The 21752-nt window shown below is 29.9% G+C and overlaps 2 pseudogenes; both read right to left on the reverse strand.

Annotated features, from left to right (window-relative positions):
• Nucleotides 1–9891: 9891 nt before the first annotated feature.
• LOC126550673 (uncharacterized) lies at nucleotides 9892–12912 on the reverse strand (annotated as a pseudogene).
• A 6104-nt stretch (nucleotides 12913–19016) lies between these two features.
• On the reverse strand, nucleotides 19017–20647 carry LOC126551472 (uncharacterized; annotated as a pseudogene).
• Between the last annotated feature and the right edge of the window lie 1105 nt (nucleotides 20648–21752).

Genomic DNA, 21752 nt, shown 5'->3' on the forward strand with positions numbered 1-21752 from the left:
TTTTGACTGATTACCAATTAAAAAGTACTCATATATTATGATTTTCGTGTTAAACAATAATAAATACCTATAATAGTTAAATATAAATAAAGCTCTTTAATTTTAGATTCTAAACGTTTTTTTTTTTGATTCCATAAAATATTTAGCATTTGATTATTGAATATAATACTTATTAGACATTATGAGTAGGAGATATTATTTAATATTTTAATTGTACTTAATTTTTAAAATATTAGATATATTTATTTTTTATTAAGAGGACGCTACCCATGCATTTGTTGTCTCCGTCTTACACACACCCGATATAGCAAAATTTCGTTCACTAGTTTCAATAGTGTGCTGTTAGTTTTAATATTAGATTAAATTGACCTATTTTCAAACTTTTAGGTAAGAACATTATCTGTGCTTTTGGCGATTTTTCAATTTTTTCAAGCATACTATGAGCAAGTATGCAGTGAAATATCACAAATTAAAAATGTTCATATCCCGCTTGAAAATTAAACTATAGAATAGAAGCCAACGCTTAAACACAGATAATGTTATTATATAAAAATTGAATAATTGGTCAATTTACTCCAATATCAAAATTAACAGCCCACTATTGAAACTAGTGAACGAAATTTTGGTACATCGGGCGTGTGTAAGACGGAGACAACAAATGTATGGATAGCATCCTCTTAAAAAAATAACTACTTTATTTAATAAAGGAAAATGAATAAATTAGGAATTTAGTAGGTATGTATTTGAATATTAATTGTAAATGTCAAATATGTTAAGGTTGTGTCCTTACACTCTATCATATTATAATAGCGGTGCTACTAAAATTCAGGTGTTTTTATTATATATTTCTTTTTGGTAACATTCATAATTTTGTTTTAGATCATTTTTTTCTTGATTCATTTACTGGATTTCTGTGATTGTGACTTGTGTTAAGGTAATTTTCAAATTAATTATTTTATAATATTATATACTCTAATTATCAGCCAATTTTGTATTTTTTTTTTTTTTTTTGTTGACAGAGGTAGCAGTTGTTGTTGTTTTTTTTTTTTTTTTTTGTTGACAGAGGTAGCAGTTGTTGTTGTTTTTTTTTTTAAAAACTTTTAGTATTAAGGTTTTTTTTAGCTGTAAGTTTATTTTTATTTATTTATTTTTGTCTAATATATATATATATATATTTTTTTTTTTTCATAAAATGGGACGTCCGAGTAAACGTACACAAAATAAAAAAGAAGCAATAAAAATATCACGCGAAAACATTGTTCTTCATTTGCAAGAACTTGAAAAGGATAAATTGAGAAAACAATTAAGCCGTGCGTCTGATGATATTGTTGCTACAAATCAAAGAAAATTGTTTTATTTAAAAAGTACAATAAAACGATTGAAAGACCCAGTTTTAAAGAAAGCTAATCAGATCGCGAGTCGTAAGAACAGGTCGAAGCGACTGCAAGATCCCGATTTTAAAAAAGCTAACCAGATCGCCAGTCGTAAGAACATGTTGAAACGACTGCAAGATCCGGATGTTAACCAGATCGCCTGTCGTAAGAGCATGTTGAAACGACTGCAAGATCTGGATTTTAAAAAACCTAACCAGATCGCCAGTCGTAAGAGCATATTGAAACGACTGCAAGATCCGGATGTTAAAAAAGCCAACCAGATCGCCAGTCGTAAGAGCATGTTGAAACGATTGCAAGATCCAGTTATAAAAAATGCAAACAAGGTTGCCAGTATGAAGAACAGATTGAAACGAATGGAAAATCCAGTTTTCAAAAAACATATCAAATTCAAAATGTTCGAAACATGAGAAAGCGAAGATTACCATCAGATAGTAGCCTATGTCAAAATGTATCTACTAAAAAGAAAACATGAAATTCAATATCTTATAAAAAACGAGAACGGCAAAAAGCAAATGAAACTAGGCAGAAGGAAGATGTTTTGATATCTGAATATATTTTGAAAAGGTCTCAAGGTTTATCAGAAAAATGTTATTCGTGTCATAGATAACGTTTCCCATCCAGTGTCAATAAATGCAACTCTGATATCTTCAGTCGATTGGGAATGTCAATTCCAATTGATGCCAAGAATACTGTGACGATATGTTCCAGTTGTCTTCCGCATATAAAAAAATCCTAAGTTCCTCCGTTGTACATAAGAAATGGTTATGAGTTAAACAGTGTTCCGTCTTCAGTTACGCAATTAAATCAAATAGAAAAACAAATGGTTTCCCTTAGATTACCGTTTATGAAAATATTCAAATGTCTTCGCAGTGATGGACAGCTAAAAATTAAAGGTAACGTTATCAATGTTCCAATAGATCTGACTAAGACTACATCTATTTTGCCAAGGCGTGCTGAAAATTTAGCTGCAGTTAAGATGATAAAGGTAAAATTAAAAAGAAAATCGTGCTTTAAACAGCATTATCTTTATCAAAATGTCAGACCATCATTAGTAGTATCAGCATTGAATGATTTGATTAAAAAACCTCTATATAAAGATGCTGTAATAGACAAAGATTGGCTGGCGCATGTGTCAGAAACAACAAAAAGTTTAGAAAACAGCTCGGATCATGAAAGTGAAGAAACAGACGATGAAGACACAAATATTGAACCAATCAATCCGGGATCAATGGACACGATGATTGAAAACTGTATTTTGTTTCTTTTGCACCAGGCGAAGGCATGAAACCGTTATCTATTCTTATTGATGATCATGCAGAGGAAAAAGCTTTTTCTGATTTATTTGGTGGGCATCCACGTACAAATAAATCACCTTTAAAAAATTACTCAAAAGTAGTAAGGTCTGAACTGCTGAACGTAGATCGAAGGTTTATCGGACTCATCTAACTTGTTTTTTAAATGCAAAGTATTAGTTCAAAAACTCATTGCAAGCAATGTGCAAATTGTTTTCCAAAAAAACAAAAAAGGAAACACAACTGCGAATGACGTAGCAAATCCAGCTGTTCTAAACAAAATGATAGATAACGATCAAGGATACCGAATGTTACACAACGTACAAAATTCACCTTCATATCTTGCAGCGATGAGAAAAAATGTTTTTGCCATGGTGCGTCAAGAAGGTCAACCGACATTATTCTTAATATTTAGCCCTAGTGAATCAACTTGGACTGATCTGTTAAAGATTTTGTATAAACTGCGTTACTCCAAAACGTTGTCTGATGATACTGTCCTAACTTATGCACAAAAATCAGATTTAATTCGACAAGACCCAGTTGTTTGTGCTACTTATTTTGATCATAGGTTTAGAGCACTTTTTAAATTGATCAAGTCCAAAAATGTTATTTTCAAAGAACACAGTGTGAAACATTTCTTTTATCGTGTCGAATATCAACATAGGGGCAGTCCACATGTACACATGCTATTGTGGTTAGACAATGTACCTGTTTTCGACCCAGCCAAACCAGAAACTTTTGGTGCATGTGTAACACTTATCAACAAATACATTACGTGTATGGTAGACGATGGCAGTCCGGCCCATGAGTATTTGCATAAAAATACTCATAGCCATACACACACTTGTTACAGAACTGACAAAGAAAAACAAATGAAAAAGTGACGCTTCAACATACCATATCCGCCAATGAATGAAACCTGTATATTGACTCCGCTAACAGAAGACATAAGTAATCCGATCACAAGAAAAATTCGTACACTACAATATGAAAAACTTCTGCAATACCTCAGGGACTTCAAGGACAGTGATTCATCTTCACATCCAACATTAGAAGACATTTTACAAAAATTGTCAATTAAAGATGTTAATGAATATAAATCCATTATTCGAACTGTTATCAGACGGCCAACAGTTTTTCTAAAACGTACCATAAAACAACGAATGGTTTCTGGATTCAATGAAAAATTATTTCCGTTATGGCATTCTAACATGGATATACAGTTCATATTGGACGTTTATTCTTGTGTTAGATATGTAATCGAGTATATTGGAAAAAGCCAACGCGGAATATCAAAACTAATGAGAGACATTGTCGAAAATCTTAAGTCTTCTACTGATTTATCGGTTAAAGAACAACTGAAAAAAATAGCGTCAACTTTTTCAGGGAGTCAAGAAATCTCTGCACAGGAAGCAGTGTACACTTGCTTAGGTATGAAGCAATGCAATACTTCAATTGGGTATATATTTATAAACACTAGCCATCCTGATAAAAGAACTCGAATGTTGAAACCAATGGCAGTTAGAGGAGAAATGGATCCAAAATCTGACGACATTTTTTTGTGACGGTCTCAATGAATACTATTCATGTAGACCACACAGTCTTGAAGATGTAACTTTAGCAGAATTTTGGCTCCAATTATGAAGTCCGCGGTAAAAAAAACCGGCTAACAACAGTTCTGATTCTGACACTGATAATGAACCTGATACCACTTATCCGATTGACTCCACTCTAATCGGAAAACCAAACAAGTATATACATAAACGTAAAATCAGAAAAATCATACGGTATGTTAGGTTTAATGTGGATAAAAATGAACAAGACTTTTACAAAGAAAATATTATGTTATTTTTACCATGGCGCGATGAAAAAATTGATTTGTTAGATATTAACTGTAAACAAGTGTATGAAACAAACATTGATCAAATAAAAAAGTTGTACCAACAGTTTAATAAAGTAGAAGAAACCCAATTAGACAATAATGAAATCCAAATAGAAGGGGAACAAGGCCGTAACAACAATCAGCTTGTAGACGATGAAGATTGGGTACCAGACGATGTACTAATAAACGATATTGGAGATTATGTTGAAAATACAAATACATCAGATGTAGATTCACCTAAAGATGGTGGTAAGATAATAGTGCACCTCATAGACAATGAACAGTTTAAAGACTTAATCGGATGTCTAAATGACGGTCAACGCCAACTCTTATATCATACAACTAATGTCATAAGAAGTCAATTGTGGGGAAAAGGTCATCCTGCGATGAAGGTATTTGTCACTGGACCAGCGGGAGCTGGAAAGTCAATGCTTATACGTGCATTAGCACAATCTGTAATTCGGATAGCAAATCTTAGACCAGATATAGATGATCTGTCACTTCCTCCCGTATTGCTGACAGCACCAACAGGTAAAGCTGCATATGGAATAAAAGGATTAACACTTCATTCCACGTTCAAATTACTATTGAATCAATTTGCCGGATTGTTACCAAAGTTAAGTTCAGATATTTCAAATACACTACGTTGTCAGTTTGCCAATGTAAAACTTTTGATAATTGATGAAATTTCCATGGTTGGCATAAAAACACTGGGATACATTGATCAACGATTGAGGTCTATATTACGAATAAATAAACCATTTGGGGACATAAATGTAATAGTGTTTGGCGATTTCTTTCAATTAGCACCGGTATTAGCAACACCATTGTACGATAGTTTTGAAGAAATATTGACTAAATTTCCAAGTGCTGTAGAAATGTTATCGATTAAATCTATTTGGGAAACATTCAAGTTTTATGAGTTGACTGAAATAATGCGCCAAAAAGATGACAAACAATTTGCAATGATGTTAACAAAGTTGGCCAGAGGACAGTTGGAGGAAGCTGATGTAAAATATTTTCAAAATCTTATAACCCACCTAGACATTACTTTTCAACCACAAGTAATGCATCTTTGGGCTACTAATAACGAAGTCGATGAAATGAACAAGAGAGTGCTTAACTCTATGAATCAAGTTAGTTTCATATCCGAAGCCATTGATACGTCTGCGAAACGATCGGATATTGAATCTGCCAAGAAACTGCCACGACAAAAGACTATGGGTTTAACTTTAAGATTAGTTTTAAAAGAAACAGCTAAATACATGGTGATAGCTAACATTTCAACCGAAGACGGCATAGTGAACGGTGCAATCGGAGAACTCATGCAAATAAACAAAGGACAGACTGCAGGAGGTAAAGAAGTTGCAAAAAGGGTTTGGATCAAGTTTGATGAGCCAGAGGTGGGGTTACTAACCAGACAGAAGACAAGAGACAAACTTAAACCTGAAGGCGAACACACAGATGATATGTGCAAGTGGACACCAATTGAAATTATAAAATTAGAATTTCAACTCGGTAATGCAGAGCACCATAAAGTAACTAGAATGCAATTGCCCTTAGTAGAAGCTTTGGCATTGACGGTACACAAAAGTAAAGGTGCCACATCTCAATCTGTAGCATTTCATATACCTCAAAAACTCTTGAAGTGCAATATGTTATATGTAGGATGTAGTCGAGCAACTTCGGCTCAAGGTTTGCGTATAGACTACTTTCCTGCAAAGCCACCAAAACCTTCTGCAAAAGTTGAACATGAAATGTGCAGACTCAGGACACCAAGTTGTGCTCTTATTCCGCGCTTTTCTAGAATTGTGACACACAACATGCCACTCTCCTGCATGTCACACAATATAAAGTCTTTAAATAAATATGAAGCTCATATTAATGCGGATATCGTTCTTTTACAATCTAAAATAATGTTCTTCCAAGAAACTGGTTCAAAATCAACTGACACATATACCATTAAGAACCATACTGAATGCTGTAGAATAGACAGTATACATGCAAATGGTAAAAGTGGTTCAATTTGTTTTGTTGGAGAATCCATTAATCATAAAGAAATAACCTGCAGCACAACATTGCTTCAAGATCAAAAGAAAAACACACACTTAGAAGTCATTGAAGTTATCATTGAAAATGTTACCTATATTGGGATATATTCATCGCCAAATTTTCCTGTACAAAAGCTTTGTGATTTCATTGAAACGGTAGCTTCCACCAAAAACAATGTTATCTTTATTGGTGATTTCAATATAAACTTCAACAAACCGCCAAAACAACATATTAAAACATTTCAAATACAAAATATTGGTTGACGGTATTACTACAGATCACGGAACAACCATTGACAATGTCATTACAAATGTTGACATTGCGGCTTTGGTGTACGAGTCCCTCATAAGTGATCACAGACCTATTTTGGTTATGGACATAGATACTTTCAAGGAAATAGAAAAATATTCTGAGACTGTTGATGACCAAATTGTACAAGAAGAAGTCAAAAACAATTTTATTAAACCAAACGTTCCTGTAATCGATGGATTTCCTGTGGAAAAATCTAAAAAATCGATTAACTTAACTAAGGTCCTGAATAATAATAACTTGGACGATATTGAGTTCATACAGGTTGATAGTGACACTATTTCAACTAAAACTAAATCAACCAAAATAGTTGATTATAATATCATAATTAATGATATTCAATTTATTCAGGTCAATAGTAATACTCTCAAAGTTCCAGAAAATTGCAACATAAGGTCAGATTCATTATTAGAAACAATAAGTGATAATGCAACTGTGTCAAAAAATCCCAAAACAATAAAAATATCAAGTATTAAGAATAAAGTTGACATAACATCAAGTAGTACATTTTGTGGCTTTACTAACACTGATGGTATATCATGTTATGCTAATTCTGTCATACAGGTTATTTTAATTGTCAATCTCTTGTAAATGAAATTCGCAATAATGAACTCGGACCAACACTTCAACATAGCCTACACGAATATACAAGTAATAGTGGATCATGTGATACTCATAGACCTTATACTAATAGACGGAACATCCAGGCGGGATGCGGGGGAGTGGTGCGGTCTTTCTTAGCGTGTCAGCAGTGATGCCATTCCTTGTGACTAAAAACATTGTTATTAACACATACCATATTATAATTACAACTTCATTATTGTATACTGCATGTCTGCATAGACCAAAGCCAAATAGACTTATAATTAATTATAATCAGCTAGACTATATTATTATAATAGTTCTATTGTAATTTGTAAGTAGGTAGGTACTAGTAAATTGTAAGTAGTGCCTAGTATAAAATAAGTTTAATGTATGTTTTTTATAAAATGGTGAAGAAAGCAGCTCTTGGACGACTAACCATTTTATTTACTATTTTATTTTATAATAATAAATATAGAAAGTTGAAGAACTTGAAAAAGAAGGAAAAAGAAGAAGCTGGATATTATGCTATTGATATTATATGTTATAATATTATTGTATAAATCATGATATAATGAATATAAACATAAATAGGATCGTCATTCGACAGTATAATTAATAGGTACATTATATTCCATAATATCGTTGAATTGAATAATTTATATTCAAAAGTCAACAGTCACAAAAAACTGATCAATAATATCTACAAAAAGTTAAGTTTAAAAAAAATATAATTATAAGCAGTGCAGTTAAAATAATTCAGAATTAAATAATAGTATAATTCAGTCCCTAAAAATGTATTAATAATATATACAAAAAGTTCGTCAATATTTGAAAAAGTTAAATTTAAAAAGAAAACAATTATAAGCCAGATACATATATTATTCATTTCTAAATAAAATAAGTTTTGTAAATTTTTTTCTAATCGAATTACTATTTTTTTTCTTTTGTTAAAGTTGCATGGTGAAATCTTAAATTTAAATATGTTAATATAGTGAGACTTATTATTTGATCTCTATGAGTATTAAATAATTGATGATCCAGACAATGATTATCAAGCTCTTTAAAAATGTAAGGTTTTTGATAAATATTGTTTTTTATTGCAAAGAAAATTTTTGATTTAATATTAGGTAAAAAAACATTGTGAGCTCGAAAAACTGTTTCTGCTTGTTGACAAATTTCAACAATATCTTGACTTGGTTTAATTCAGGCGTTATTTCTATCCTTTTCGCTTATTATTTTAAATATATGTTCCGAATCATCAATTAAATATTTATGACATATATTGCAGTTGATTTTTTTAAAAAATTTTTTAACAACAAAACCAGATATATAACTTGTCACTTCATCTAAAAAGGGAGTTATCCTATGTATTGCTCTAAAATAATCGTGGTCAGTTTTATTAATGTTTTGTTCACTATCATTGCTTATAATACTATCTGGTCCTACTTTCACTACCGACATTTGTGTTGTATCAAGTATAGCAATACAGTTGCCATATTGTGATCCACTGATTTCATTGTGAACTAATAATTGCTTATATGCTGACTTAAACTGTTTACAGGAAGGATTGTTGTTGAATCCACCTCTTTGCCTAATTGAACTAAAAAATGTCTCGATGTGATCCTGAGACAGTTTGTAAGAAAGCATATAATACAATGAATACGTAGTACTAAGATATGTATATAACTTTAATAAATTAGATAATGCGCTAATAAGACCAATGAAGCCAGTTTTTCTACCTGAATCTACCACTCGTTTACCATTGGCCAACTTTAATCCTAATATATATTCCTTAAACTTAACAATAAAATCAGCATATTTCTAATATACTTTTGAGTCCAGGGCTAAGCAGAAAGGATTTTTGGAGTACATAGTTCTACAGTTCAAAATGTCAAATGCATTGTTGATCATAAAACAAAATTCAGCAGTAGGGTCAACATTTTTAAAATTTGGATCACCTAACGACTTGCAAAATTTTAAAGCGCTCCCCACATTATTACTTAGCACTTGAGCTGCTAATTTTACATTCATTTTCTCGTTATGATAGTAGATGTGCTTATTTGATAATTTGGTTGCAGCTCTTAAACCTTCTTCTTTCTCTTTGAAGTGTAAAGCTTTTATATGATCCCAGCTTATTTCAAGTCCATTCTGGTTATACATATATTTCATATCCCCTAATGTGTTTCGCACCAATTTGAGCATATGACATGCATCATAAAATATAAATATTGGCTCATTGTTAAGTAGGTTTTGTATACAAAAACTTGAGTCATCGTTTATATTAAATGAAGCTCCTAATTTTGAACACATTAATGCATTTGTATATGCTCCATCAAAAGTAGCGGAATGCACTTTTGCACCAGTTTCAGACATCAGATTTAAGCACTGCTCCAACAAATTACTTCGTTCTGATCCATTTAGTCCAGCAACAAGAAAATATCCAATTGGCATTTTCCAGTGGCCATTTATACCTACGGCCATAAAAACAAATGCGTTTTTTGCATGAACTGCGTTATCATCTTCCGTTTCAACATTTGTACCCATATCAACAAACCCATGCATTTTTGTTCCGTCCCAGTCAGTTTGTTCTCTAATAGACATTTCATCAAGTACAATATTACATATAACAGTCTCATTTTTGGCTTTGTTTTCTATGCATTTAAATGCTTCGTCAGTAAAACCGGGGCCACCATTAACAACTTTATACCATCTACTAATGCTTCTGGGATAAGGAAGCAAATTATTAAAACTTTTACTTACATATTGATATGCCTTGGTTGAATAAAATTGTAATGTTATAGCAAATTTTCTTAGTTCAGACGAATAAGGCAGTTTTTGACCTTTCATATTTCTTTCTATTAAAGAACATAATGATTCTGAACCAATAGACTAGAAAGAATAAAATATAATTAAATGCTTATGGTAATTTAATATTTTATTACAAACCCTTAAACCATCAATAACAAATTGAGTTTCTCACATATATTATCATAGGCATTAGATACAAGTTTTATTGCCTTATTTTATTATACTGTACACATATATTCATTTAAATTACTTACACCCCTACTCAAGTACCTACTTTAAAATACAATGTAATACAACTTACATATTATAAATTCATACAATTTATTTATTTATTTATTTATTAAATAAACGGGCGTGAGCCCAGGTTAAAATAATTAGGTGTACAATACAATCATACAATAACATAACATGAAAATATAACAAAGTATAAAGTATAAAAGAAGGGTATTAAGAAAGGATGATTATTGCGGGTGGACCTAACAGGAACTCTAAAGTTAATGAGATAAAGAAGGGATGGGGAATCGACCAAGCCTGTTAGGAGTTTGGTCCTAACAATTTTAAGCTTATTAAGTTGTTCATTATAATTCTTCATCTATTTCTTCAAACAGGTTTTCCAAACAATTAAACAAAAAACACAAATTAAATACAAAAAACACAAAATTAAGAAATGAAGAAATAAAATATTACCTTTAGATGAACAGATGCATTTTCAGATATGAAATTTTTACTTTTCAGTTGAAGGATAAGGTCATCATATGTTTTGAGCTCGGTCTGCAGTCTCTTCACCTGCTTTTTCAAATTTACATTTTGGGTTTGTTTTTGGCTGAACTTATATTTGACCATTTATACATTCCTTTTAGCTTTCCTCGGTGTATTAAAGTGACTTGGCGATAAATCCCCAATCGTATCTGGATTATATCTTTTTCGTTTTCGACTTGAACTTTGAAATAAAAAGACCAATATTTTGTACATAAATATAAATAATCAATTACTGTGAATATGTAAAAAAAAAAAATGTGTTTTGAATAATGTAATAAATGTAATGTAAATAAATAATATTAATAAATATATGTAATAAAATGTAATAATGTACCTCAAATCAGGAAATACACTAGAACATCGCTTTTTTGAAGTAACACAAATACTATTTGTTGATACGATTGTTATTTTTTCGGGCGACAGAGTTTCTTGAGAAGTTGACTCAAAAACTGCAATTTTGAATTACAACAAAATTATTTAAAAATAAGACTGAAATGTTAAGATTTAACTGTAAACTATTATTTATTATTTACAAAATATAAACGGTAGATACCTGTATTTGTGGATTCTAATAATTCTGGCTGTTTAGAATTTATATTTACTGGAATAGCAATACTTTTTAAGTAACCATTTGGTAAAAAGTCTTCATTAGAAAAATGAGCCTTACAAACTCTATATGACGGCAGATGGAGGCCAATTCCACAAGCTTTTAACCACAACTTCTTGCGACCTTCATCCTTAGGAAAGCTGAAATAAAATTAATAAAAAATAAAACTATTTAGGCGTATTTAGTAGTAATAGTTGAGCTATAATTCTTTAAATATTGGTAGCTAATAAAAAAAAAAAAAAGTATTAAAACATATATTTAAAGAAAAATATTTTTATAGTACAAACTTGAAAGTTGAGACTAAATTAAACAATACAAATAAGGAAAATCGCCAAAACTCAAGAAAAACACTTGTTGAAAGAATTGAAAATTTCAAATCAGAACCAGAAATATAACAGTAATATACTATTGTGATAGTACGCGGTGTGTTGATAAGTCGCAGGCCCAACAGAATTAAAAATGATTGTACAATCCGATAGGTCTTGTGCGCATGTGCGATGTACGGGTGTACACCATGATCAGCGCCCTCACGCTTGGACACCGGAATTACAACCAAGTACCGTCTATTAGTATAAGGTCTATGGTGATACTCGAACAATCAGAGAATATTTGGACAACGAGACAATATTATATACTCTGCAACAGCAACAAGATTGTATAGAATTTTTAGAAGCACTTATGGACCGTAGTAGACCTACATTTTGGATTTCAAGAATTGTATACCATTCGTTGCAATACTTGTAAACATACAACGGCCAACAATGCACTTACAAGTTTGATTCTACATTTTGAGATTCCACAGCACAGATCACAAACTTTGCAAACATTATTTTCAACAAATCAAAATGTTTTAAATACATTAGATGATTACAAATGCAATAATTGTAATAACATCGGAAGTTCTGAAGATAAACATCAGATAATAGTGGCAAATGAGTATATAGTAATTCAACTAAAACTATTTATTCCAACATTTGTAAATGGTCAATTTGTTCCCAACAAGATAACAGATCTAAAACTTAGTGGCGTACCCACCTCTATTTTGGAAATTGCTGGAGCATAATACAAAACTCAAGCTGCAATATTACATATGGGAGAAAACACAAGTTCTGGCCATTACATTGCATACCTGAGACAAGGAACTTCCCATTGGGTTTGCGCCAATGACACAATAGTTGCAGAAAAAAGATGGCCAAACAACAGCAAAGATGTATATGTTATCATTCTAAAAAGAATGTAAAAATATCTTCCAATTGGAAAAAAACAAAACATAACACAGCTAAAAATAAATTGTAAACTTAACCTGTAAGTATACAATATTACAATCTGACTGTTATTGGATTCAAAAAGGAACGTATAAACCGCCAACTATTCACTTACATAATATTATGTATGAGTTGCCAGTCCCAAGCCTGGATAAAAAGTGTGAGGGTGCTAACCTTATAATAATTGATATTTTTTAACATAAGCAGAAACCTAGATTTTATTTTTATTTAAATAATATCGAACTATATATTATTATCCACACTTCTAACCTTAATACCTTATACTATGTATGTTTATATTCAATCCTCCAAATACAAATTACAATTTTAATTGTGCAGTCTTAAGATTATCAACATTCATTATGTATTCGCCTAGGATCATAACATATTTTAATAACTTATATAATATCAGTTATGCAGTAAAGCCTATCTTCCAGTGTTAGGTATTTAGATGACTTTAGCCTGTATAATAGATGTTATTTTCCATACATAATTTAAATTGTTTAGGACATTTTATTTTGTAATTTTGTGCCAAGTATATAATTATAATATACAGTGACTAAAAATAAATAATCAGAGTTTATTTAAATTTATTTATTCATAATACTTCATACTTTACATTGTACATTTAACTATGATACAACTCGAATACTAACAATTTATTGAATATATTATAATATATTAAAGGTAAAAAGTAAATACTTAAAAAGCCACTTATTATATATGTTTATACTAATTTATTACATTAAATTTGTTATTTTTTTACAGATTCAAAATATTTAATCAATTTAAGGGTTGAAAGTATATGAATCTTTCAATTGCCTTCATTGGGTTTAACAGTGCAAACATTTTTATTAGTTGATATCGTTGATGTACTGTGAACTATGAATCTTATAAACAATTTGTCATTACTCAATGTGCTGTGTGATACAAAATTCTTACACAATTCTGTATCTATTGAACTTAGAATTTAAGAAATTTATTAATCCACTGTTATTTTTATAAAATATAAAAAAAAAATCCTTTATTTAATGGTTGAATTTGAATTATTAATATTGTAAATAGTCCATAGTAATCTGGTCAAATTTATTTGGAATACCACTGTACTAAAGTCTACCAGTTGAGAAACTAATAACAATTTGTATTATAGTTCTCTGAGTATAACATCAGCTGAGCTTGGTTACACTATAATATGCATATTTGATGATAAAATTCAGCCATAAGTAATATCTAAACAATAAACAAAATACATAATTATAAGTAAATATTAAGTAATTTAATGTGATAGGTACTTATTAAACTTACATAATGAAATCTTTAAGAAATGGCTCGTCTTGATGTTAATATGTAATTGTTACACAAGGAATCAACACGACGTAGAATCATATTAATTTAAAACGATTACAATTAATACATGGTTAATTCATAATAGAAATAAAATTTTAAAAACCGTAATCAACCAACAATGTCAACATACGGAATGTAAACAAAACATAAAATATCACAGATATAGATAAAGTTTATTATCTATACCAGCAGCTTCAGTTGTGCAAGGTTTATAGATAATAATCTATAATCCTTGACTGTGTACAATATTATATTTGATTATATGGTATAGCAGGTATATCTATGATAATATAAGGTATTATGAATTATCATAGATATTATCTATGTGAATTATAATAACTACCTACATGCAATATTTTTGGAATAGTTGATTAACCATGCCAAATGCAAATGCGTCCTAATTGAAAAATAAAATATTTGTTTCAAAATAAAATATATGACAATATATAAATATAATATATTCTAGACTGACAAATCATCTCCGTTCAGAATCGTTTTTCGTATACAATGATACCTATCATTGCATTCAAATTTAACCTACCCTAGTCCGAGGTCCACCCCACCCCCTAATGTACAGCACAGCGGTACCCACTTGCCAATTTTTTTATATTGACATGGCATACCGTTAAAATACACTTGGCCCAAATAATTTACGAAAGATTGACCAAAAGATTTATTCGAATATTTGACAGGGATATTATACCGTGTTATTTCTCTTTTACCTTCCAAAAATTTGTTATCTTTATCTTGAGTGAACCTTTTTAGAGTGAACAAAATGGCAATTTTTTATATAGAAATTTGATTGGTAAAACACCCAATTCCTTGTAATTTTGATTCGTAGAACCTTGCTGCAGAGAGTACTTGTTAAGGCAAATTCTTATAATGTTATTCTGGTTAACTTGCAATTTGTTTAAAACAGTATCACTTAATCCACCCCATACTAACATACCATATTGTAATATCGATTGATATAGAGCAAAATAAATAACCCGCATTGTTCTTGGGCACTAAACCCCTTAATTTATAGAATCTATAGGTTATATAGAGTAACTTTCCAACTAGGTTTTGAATGTGAAGATTCCATCTTAAGTTTTTATCAAATATGATACCTAAATATCGAGTACTTGTAACTTCTTTGATAACAATACATTTATTTATGTTATTACAACTGTTACCATCAACGCATCTATGAATTGTTATAGGCTTAAGATTTGGAAAACTTTTATGAATTGAAAAAGTCATAAACATGGTTTTTTTTTCGTTGAGTGTTAAATTTCTGTGACATAGACATTGATAAACTTTACTTAACCCAGCAGTCGCTTTTTCATGAGCCCCATCCCACGACTTATCGGTAAAGAGTAGGTAGGTATCGTCAGCATATGAAACAACTAAACCATCAAGACTTAAATCACTAACCAAGTTTATACATAATAAAAATAAAATTGGACCTAATACACTACCCTGAGGGACTCCGTATTCAACGACACCGTCATGACCTATTATATTATTTATTACAACCATTTGTTTTCGATTGAACAAGTAACTTTCAAACCAATTTAAGCTTAGATTATTAATTCCAAAAGTGGGTAATATGTGAAGTAAAATTTTGTGGTTCGCAGTGTCAAATGCTTTTTTTAAGTCCAAGAATATAGCAATCACCTTGTTACTGTTGTCTAACTCATTAAAAATAAATTGGGTCGTACTAAATAGAGCATCCTCTGTGCCAATACCTGGTCTAAAACCATATTGATTTTTAGATAACAGTTTGTTTTTCTCTAGGAATGAGATAAGTCTAATTTTAATTATTTTTCAAGTATTTTGGCAAAATTACTAAGTAAGGATATTGGTCTATAATTATTTAGATTTTTGCGGTCTCCAGCTTTAAAAATTGGTTTAATAACTGCTACTTTAAGATTGTCTGGAAAAATACTTTGCTGTATACATAAGTTATATATATATACTAGTGGGTTCACTATAAGTTCGGTAATACATTTTAATAATTTGATTGTTATCATGTCTATACCTGCAGCTGTATCATCTTTGCAATTATTTATTATGTTGATAACATTAGAGTTTGTTATTTCTTTAGAAAAAAGACTATCGAAAGAAAGTTCATTATGCTGATGTAAGGCATAATTATTCGTCGAATAATTAGAGCTCTCAGCTAATTTCTTTCCCATATTGATAAAAAATGTATTAAAAATATTTGACACCTCCAACGGATCATTGTTAACATCATATTTTTGTTCATTAAATATAACATTTTTAATGTTATCTTTATTACTATTAATTTTAGAGCCAGAAATTTCATTAATGAGTTTCCAAGTTAATTTAGGATTGTCTGAGACGTTCTTAAATTTTTTCTCATAAAAGGTTTTTTTTGCCAGTCTCAAAATTTTTGTATAGTTGTTTTTATATTTTTTATAGTGTAGAGCTAGTTTAGTATTATTTGGAATTGTTCTAAGTTTTAGAGATAAGGACTGTTTATGGCGGGTAGAGCAAAGCAAACCAGCTGACATCTATTCTTTTAATCGGAAATTTTTTGAAGTAATTTTTTTAGAAGTAGTTGATTTATTGATATAACTATATAAGTAGAAATTATTTTCATAAACTCGGAAAAACATTCATTTGCATTGTTTTTGTTATACACTTCCTTCCATTTTTCATTAAATAAAAGTTTTCTCATTTTCTCATGATCAATGATAGAAATAATTTTACTTTTATTTATCAAATCAGTAGTGGTTATAGGTATTGAAACGCAAGTTGTGAAATGATCGGTTATATCTGTTTGTAATATACCTGCGTTTATCTGGGTAATTAAGTGTTCTTTATTGTGTACAAATATATGATCAAGACATGCATGTTTTTGCCCGCTGGGTAACCTTGTATATAAATTTAAGAAAGACGAAAACCCGTTTTGTGACAATAAATTAAGATAATCATTATTTAGAGCATTGTCCCCAATTATATTATGTTCATATCGCCGATAAGCACAGTGTAATTACCTTTTATTTTATTTTCTATTATAACTTTATTGAACGTAGCATTGAAAACATTAATATCGGTTGAGGGTGACCTATATATACATAATAAAATAATTGGTGTACCTAAATTAGTAAGAGTTAGTTTAACAATATTTGTTTCGACAAAATTATATTCAAAAAAGTCTACACTGTAATTAGATCTAACAAAAACGAAAATGCCATCATTTTGGTTCCTTTTTATAGTAGGTAGAGAAAAATAATTTATATCCTTCAATAGAAAAAACATTTTGATCCAAAGTATTATGCCAAGTTTCAGTCAATATTATTACATCTATTTTAACACTATTTGGATCATTTTCTAAAAAAAGCGTAAGTTCATCAAAGTTTGAGTTTACACTCCTAATATTACAGCACAGAATGTTTACGTACCTGTCATTTATATTGTTATTAACATGCCAAAATTCCGTAAAAGATTCAAAGTAGTTTGTTTTGCAGCTAAGATATCCATTTATAATTAAAGAATTCTCCATTTATTATGAAAAATTAGGTTTGTAAATTAAAATATTAAAAACAAAGAAACTAAACTAATTTAGATAAAGAGTGCTCATCATTTATAATAACGGCTTTGCTATTTTCATTTTTTTTTAATAAAAATTTTCGAATCGCTAAACCAAACAAATTTGTACCCTGTATGGCTGTATCACGAGCAAATGCTCTAGTTTTGAAAAATAAATTTTATTGAATTGTGTAAGACTATGGTTAATATAAATATTCTCATCATTCCAGTTTGGATTTACTACTTTGCCCTTCAATTTCGCTTTTTTGACATTATCCATCATAAATTTCTTGTTTTGAATTGACAGCAACTCTGCGACTATTTTTCTGGATTTATTTGTGATTTTTGATTGAACACGGAAATCTTTTGATACGGAAATGTTTGCTCCTACTGCTGCCGCGATTGACTCCACTGTTTTTATACAGTCTTCGTTGTTGACCTCCGGGACACCCACGATTTCCACAAATTTTTCAATAGATTTTTGCTCAAAAACGTTCATTCGTTTGTCTAATAGAGCAACTTCAATTTTTAATTTACAATTTTCTTCTTTTAAAAAAGAATTTTCTACTTTGATATTATTTATTGTAGTGACTAACTCTTGTAATTGCTTGCCGAAACTATCAAATTTGTCACTCATAAAATTTACCGATTTGACAAGATCATTAATAGTTTCATTATTTACATTAATTGTGTCCGTATGAGTTGAGATTGAAACTATTTTTGAGTCCGGTTTATTCAAACAAATCTCGTTCGATTTGCACTTGCTGCAGGACCATTTTTGCTTGGCTGTTTTGGACATATTTCTAAAAGCAGACTCCCTCAATGCAGCACATCCGAAGTGAAGTATTGAATTGCATTTGGAACAATTAATGTTATCATCTTAAAAAACGTCATCGTTACAAATAACACACAACATTGTTGTCATTGATACAAAGTTAGATTAAGCCACTTAATTAAATTAGAACACAAGAATAATCGCATACAACGAGTTTAGAGATAAGAGAGTCAGCGTTCTCACCATACGTGCGTACAGGTCAAGCACCTGACGATTACTGTTTAATCAATTAACTTAAATTATTACGAATTAGTTTGTTATATTTTATTCATACATTTAATTTTGTATATAAATAAACATTGTAAATTGTACTTATAAATTCAATTGTGTTATTTATTTTATTATACAACTGTATCCAATTTACATATTTCATGAATTAACTTTTCAAAATAAATAATTTTTAAAGTACATAACATTTTCTTACAATACTCATAATCAATATCTACATTCAGAATAATATACTTATGTTCTAAACTATTATATAGGTATTACAAAATCACAAATTTCTAGGTTTAACATAATAAGTCCTAATTGAACTTGTGCATAATATGCATCTTTTTTATTTAAAGATAAAGAACCATCAGAATTTTTAATAACATATTTCAAATCATTAATTAACTCAGGTACACTTTTGCTACTTCCTAAGTATGGACATTTAATTTCTAATAATTTTATTGGAACATTTAAGTCATTCAAAACTATACCATCCGGTGAATATCCAAGCCAAGGAGTTTGGTAGTGTACAATGAAACCAGATTGGATTACTTTTTGTTTAGTTGTTTCAGCATACAATACTCTAGCAATTTGTTCATATTTTATTCCATGCTTAACAAATTTATTAGAAAATGATTTAGGCCAAAAGTAACTGCTTGCTTTTTTAGACCATTTTTCATCAGATTTATTAGAAGAAGTATAATATGTATAAAGGGAATAACAACGACTACCTGTTATTTTAAACTGGCGAATTTGATGCCAAAAAGATTTGTCATTTAAAGACAAATTTCTAATTTTTGTAGGAGTCATTGTTAGTATTACTTTACAATCACACACTTTTTGACAACAATCACCTAAGTTTAAAACTGAATATTCAGATATTAAATCAAGTAGTTCATTACTAATAATTTGAAAAGGTTCTTCATAAATTTCAGTTGCATATACATCACTTCTTATTTCAAATGATTTTCTTCCTGTTGAATGCAGTGCTATAGCAGACAAAGGTGCAGCTGAAATAAGTGCTGATCTAAAATAAAACAAATACATTATTAAATAGATTACTTAACTACTCTAGTTAGATGAAAATATACTTGAACTTTATAATTTATATAATTAGATATATTACTCAAATGTAATGAGTACTATTTTTGTTATGGATAATATTCTAAATTACAGAACAAAATGTGTCATTTCAATAATACATAAGTACCAACAAAAAAATTTAAATATTATTTATAATAAAATTAAAAAACAAGAAGTACCTTATAGTTGTTTTAGATGATATTAGTGTAAAATCAATATTATTTCCAACACAACAAAATTTTGAAATAGGAACTGGTTTAAACTGCTCAAGTGATGGTTCTTTTAATTTTGTCAATTGACATTTTAAATCGGTTCATGAAAGTGTTTCAATTTCATCCAAAGAATTTCTTGAAAAAATATATTATCAAATAATTACAAATAAAACAGTATAATATATCATTTACATACAGTTATATGTATATACTATTAATTTTTATTGAAGCATACAAGGCTGTATAAATTCTAACAGAAATTAATTTTCTAAGGTTACAAATGAAATGAAGAGTAGGTAAACTAAATAAAATATAATTACTAATTAGGTATACCTATTTAAAAGTAAAAGAATAGCAACAATGTGTTTACAGCATTCTGAAAGGCCAGCGGCGCATGTACAAGACAATTTTTCAATTTTAAACAAAGACACTGAAGATATATTTCCTGTAATTTCATGTGGCATTTCTCTTATGTGAGAAGTTTGAATTACTAAAGCAGTAATTTGAACTTCATTTTCCTAATTAAAAATAACAGTATAACAAACTTTAAAAATTTAAAATTTATATGTAGGTATTAGGTACAAACAATTTTCCAAAAGCATAAGAAATTAAAATATTGTTTATTTTTTAGCATAACTGCCATTATGTAGGTATATTATAATATGTAAGTAACATACCTTAACAATTTTTCCACACAATATTATTTGTTTACTTTTAAAACTTGCTCTCCTTCCACAACATTTCGTGAGTTAATAGAACAATTTGCAAACGTAAATATTTCGCCAATAGTAAATGCCATTTTAATCTTTAAAAACTAAGAAAGTGGTTTAATGTTATAGATATGTATTAACTACACTAAACAGCAAACATCTAAGTCCTAAAGACAAATATCAAACTTAGTACAGACTTTCGACTGAGAAGTGAGAATAATAATTTTAATATAATATAATTCACTAATAATACTCTATGCAATATTATTAATAGAATCGCCATCTGTTATAGACTTTATCAGTAATGTTTATCCTATTCCGGACTGGTGGGGTAACCGCCACCCATAACGACAGTAAGCGCTCCTCGTGTTAATTTGTTATCCCAATAATATTAGGTTTTTACGCGTTGCGTCGGGTCTTTCTTGCCGTCGGTGGCTTTTTATTTTTACTTACGCCGTTCATTATTTTTGTTGTACACGGACATTTTTAGTGGCGTGAGTTTTGTTATAGTGCGAAAATATTTCGACCAATTATATTATATCAATTTTCTGCACACGGGTGCAGCAACGTTTTATCGTATTCCAGCACGGGCTGTTATATGATACGAACATTTGTTTTAATATAAATTATAATATATCTTCCCTCCGCGGCTCCGCTCACGAGTTGGTCGATGGCGAACGACGGTGTTCGGAGATCCATGGTGAAAACGGTCGACGCGAAACGAATACAATCAGCGGTCCGGGGGTCTATTCTCGAATGTAACGTAAGAAAAGTGAACGACCAAAGCGTACGTAAACCACCATTTTTACGTAGTATATTAAAAAACCGTATTCTTGAATTTTTATCGTACATACGTATA

This window comes from Aphis gossypii, chromosome 3, assembly GCF_020184175.1.
Source record: "Aphis gossypii isolate Hap1 chromosome 3, ASM2018417v2, whole genome shotgun sequence".
Taxonomy (NCBI): Eukaryota; Metazoa; Arthropoda; class Insecta; order Hemiptera; family Aphididae; genus Aphis; species Aphis gossypii.